The sequence below is a fragment of the Penaeus chinensis genome, chromosome 14, assembly GCF_019202785.1.
Source record: "Penaeus chinensis breed Huanghai No. 1 chromosome 14, ASM1920278v2, whole genome shotgun sequence".
Classification (NCBI taxonomy): Eukaryota; Metazoa; Arthropoda; class Malacostraca; order Decapoda; family Penaeidae; genus Penaeus; species Penaeus chinensis.
The window spans coordinates 11,074,746-11,079,745 of NC_061832.1; positions in this window are offsets into that span (position 1 = coordinate 11,074,746).

Here is a 5,000-nt window from a genome sequence, read left to right on the forward strand (position 1 = left end):
TCTCTCTCTCTCTCTCTCTCTCTCTCTCTCTCTCTCTCCCCTTTCTCTTTTGAAAATCTTTTATTTCTCTGACCTTTTTTGCACGATGTTTAAAATCTTCCTTACTCTTTTAATAGGAGAAATAGAGATTATTTGTCTCCTTTCTCAGGAAAACTTCTTTCTCTCTCGTGAAAACTTCCTCCTTTCTCGTGAAAACTTCTTTCTCTCTCGTGAACACTTCTTTCTCTCTCGTGTAAACTTCTTTCTCTCTCGTGAAAACTTCTTTCTCTCTCGTGAAAACTTCTTTCTTTCTCGTGAAAACTTCCTCCTCTCTCGTGAAAACTTCTTTCTTTCTCGTGAAAACTTCCTCCTCTCTCGTGAAAACTTCTTTCTCTCTCGTGAAAACTTCCTCCTCTCTGCCCTCTTTGAATCTCTCTTCCTCTCTTTAAGAATCAAAACTTCCTCTTCTCTTCTCTCTTTCTCCCTTTTCTGCATCCTCAGACATTATGGAACCCATTTTTTAAATCATTGCATCATGTTCTAATAAACTGCTATGTTGATGATGTTGACTTTTACTAATTTGATTTTTACTTTTTTTTTTGCAACAATGACAATGGTGCAATCAGTATTATTGCAAGCTGAATCGAACAGTGCTTTGGGACAAAAGCAGAGTTAAGCTTGATCTGATCCCTTTGTTTATATTTGATTTGTTTTGCTTTTCATTTTCCAACTTTCTTGTTTTTTCTTGTTTTTTTCAATTCATTACTATTTTTTTTTTGTGTGCTCATTTCCAAAAAAATTATCTGTTCGTTTTCTCAAACGTAGGTCAACTTTTTGTTAATTTTCAATTCAATTTCCTTCCATTTTCCTATGTATTCAATTATTGGGGGTTATTTTTTCCAATTCGATTTTCCCGTCTCGTTCCTTCTTTGTGTATGAAATCATGCACGGTGCTGGCATGCGATTTAGCTGTGTTTGTGTAAATGGATCAGTGCATGATCTGCGTGCATTACAAAGCTAACCCCTCTACCCAAAAGGACCAATCTAAGGCTAAAGGTAAATTACCAATCCCTGACGCTAGGTACTGATCACACACCTATATACGAATCTACAAGTACAAAAGCAACGCTAAGTACCAATTCGTAACAATCTATAACGTCAGGTACCAATTCGTAACAATCTATAACGTCAGGTACCGATTCGTACCAATATATAACGTGCCAATCGTGCCAATCTATAACGTCAGGTACAAATTCGTACCAAACTATAACGTCAGGTACCAATGCGTACCAATATACAAACCCAGGTACCAATCCATACCAGTCTATAACAATCAAGTTCTAATTCATACCAATGGATGATGATGATGATGATGATGGTGTTGATAGCGATGATTATGGTGATGAAGGACGGGATGATATTCGGGTGATGATGATGGTGATGATAATGATGATGATAATGATGATAATGATGGTGATGGGAGTGAAGATTAGGATGTAGATGAAGATGAAGATGAAGATGAAGATGAATGTGAATGTGAATGTAAAGATGAAGATGGAGATGAAGATGTAGATGACGAAGACCAAGACGAAAACGAAGACGAAGACAAAGACAAAGACAAAGACAAAGACAAAGACAAAGACAAAGACAAAGACAAAGGCAAAGACAAAGACAAAGACAGACAAAGACAAAGACAGACACAGACAAAGACAAAGACAAAGACAAAGACAAAGACAAAGACAAAGACAAAGACAAAGACAAAGACGAAGACGAAGACGAAGACGATAACAATAATGATAACGATAACGATAATGATTGTGGCAATGACAATGACAGTGATCCTGTTGATGATAATGATGATGAAAGAGGAGCTATGACAGAGATTAGGAAGAAGGGAAACGGGAGAGGAGAAGAAGGGAAAGAGAAACGAAAAGATACCAAAGGTATAATTAGGTAAATAAATAAATAAATGAATAAGTAAATAAATAGACAAATCAACCATCGCACGACAAAAGGAAGAGAACAAAGGCAATAAAAATGATGATAATAAGAACAAAGAAAAAATGGTAATGAGAACAAACAAGGGAAGCAAGAGACAGGAGGAAGAACTCGGGCCCGAGGGCACTGTACCCTTTGGTCCGTTAAAATTAGCCTAAGAATGCATAAACAGAGGGAGGTGCTTCGTTCGGTGGATGGGAAGGTGGATGCGGGTGGAGCAGAGAGGCAAAGTGGAGGAGGAGGATGGGAGGGGGAAGGGGGAAGGAGGGGGGGAGGGGCAAAGTGGAGGATGGGGATGGGAGGGGAAGGGGGAAGGCCGGGGGGAGGGGGGGGGGGGAGGGGAGGGGAGGGGAGAGGTGAGGGATGGGGAAGGGGGAAGGTTGGGGGGAGGGGGGAGGGGGGGAAGGTAAGGGGGAGGGTAGAGGGGGGGAGAGAGAGAGAAAGAGAGAGACAGAGAGAGACACAGACAGAGAGAGAAAGAAACGAAACGAAAAGAAAAAGAGAAAGAGATTTAAAAAATACCGTAGAGAAAGTTCAAAGGTTTGCGATATATACATATTCGTAAATTCTCTTAATACAAGTGTTTTTTCCGTTTTTTTTTCCGTGTAAGTGTTTCCAATAGCGAATATCTTCTCTCTTGGCGAGGTCGTAACTAAGGAGTAATTGCTGAATAAATATTTTGCTGCAATTAAAAGAGGCTGTAATGAACCTGATTACTTAATTTGCATACTCTTATAAGCTAGACACACACACTTACACACACACACACACGCATATATTGTATATATATACACATATATATTTGTATATATACATAAATATATGTATATATACATATATATGTATATATATGTATATATGCATATAAATATGTATATATGCATATATATATATGTATATATGCAAATTTACATATAACATATGCATATATATATATATATATATATATATATATATGCATATATACATATATATGCATATATACATATATATATATATATATATAAATATATATATACGCATGTATATGTATATATACATATATATATATATATATATATATATATAATGTATATATACATACATATATATGTATATATATGTATATATATGTATAGATATGTGTCTATCTATCTATCTATATATCCATAGCTATCTATCTCTAGTTATATCTATCTATCTATACACACACAAACACACGCACGCGCGCGTATGTGTGTGTCTTTGTGTATACCTGTGTGTGTGTGTACGCGTGTGTCTCTGAATGTATGTACGCGCAATCGTTCAAAATGAGAAAACTGTCGAACTCAAAATCGTATTTATCATTTTACAAAAGTTTTCTACTCATCATATTCTAATGAGTTGATTTAATGCCCGAAGTTTAGAAGTTTCTCTTCTTTTTATTTTGTGAGTAATATATTTTCAATGGGAAATCCGTCTTGGCGCCGGGACAGAGATAAATAGCCAGTCTGAGATTGGTCAAACGCATTCAATGTCACGCCCTCCAACGGGTTGACCAATGAGGGCGTCGTGCCCATGGCATCGTCGCCGTACTGACCTAAGCCACGCCCACATCGCTCATGACCTCTGACCACCACCTTGACCCGTAGAAAACACTCTCCCCCGAGTCACGGTCTCGCTCAGACTCGGCTTTCTCTCGGGGGCCACCCTGCAGGGCCACCCTCCAGGGCCACCCTCCAGGGCCACCCTGCAGGGCCACCCTCCAGGGCCACCCTGCAGGGCCACCCTGCAGGGCCACCCTCCAGGGCCACCCTCCAGGGCCACCCTCCAGGGCCACCCTCCAGGGCCCCCACCTCGCCGGGCCTAAACGCTGCCCGGGCTACTTCTGCACAAGCCGGCCACTTTAACTTTCGTCCACGATACGCTTCTAATAACCTTCTCCCACACTAAAGACTGCGAGCAGAGCGTGTGTTTAAGTCAACCCAACCCCTGACAAATTGGTGGACAGCAGTGGTATAAAGAACCTGACAGATAGATAGGAGAGAGGGAGGGAGGGAGGGAGAGAATGAAAGAGAAAGAAAGAATGAAAGAAAGAGAGAGAGAGAGAAAGAGAGAGAGAAAGAAAGACTGAGAGAGAAAGAGAGAGAAAATCACGTTTCGGTACTACCCCGAGTGATATTAGCCCAAAGCGCAAGAAATGTCAGAAGTTTCCTGCATTGAAAAGTTTCGAACGTTTACAGACTCCCCCCCCCCCCGCCCCCCCCCCCCCCCCCCAAAAAAAAAAAACGTTCCGAGATGTTCCTCCAAAGAAGAGAGAGTTCGGGGTTTAAAGTTTGGGTTTGCAACCGAACTTTAAGCGCTTGGTGTTGCATCATTGAGTGGTCTGAAGAACTGCTGAAAGGGTGGTCATGCAAATACGCATATGCACACTTGGATGGAAATGTATGTATATATATATGTATGTATATATATATATGTATATATATATATATATGTGTGTGTGTGTGTATGTGTGTGTGTATGTGTGTGTGTGTGTGTGTGTGTTTGTGTGTATGTATATATGTGTGTGTGTGTGTGTGTGTGTGTGTGTAAATATATATGTGTGTATATGTATAATATATATATATATATATATATATATATATATTTTTTTTTTTTTTTTTTTTGTTAACAGCTATTCATTCCACTGCAGGAGATAGGCCTCTCCCAATTCACTATTGAGAGGTTATATGGCAGTGTCATCCTTGCTTGATTGGATGCCCTTCCTAATCAACCGCGGTTCGGCGCGCTAACACTTGTGCCACGGCGGTGGCTTCCCCTACGACACCTGCGGTTGACTTCTCAAGGCGATATGTCGTTTTCTCGGGCTCGAGCCAGCAGTCAGAGCGCAGAAATTTTTACGACCGCTGCGTCGGGGCATTGGACTTGGGACCACGAGGGTCGGAGCCCAGTGCTCTAACCACTGGACCAACAGGTAAACAGATTAAAAAAAAAAAACAAATTAAAGAAAACACAAAGAGAAAAAAAATATATAGCGATAGATAGATAGGTAAATAAACAGA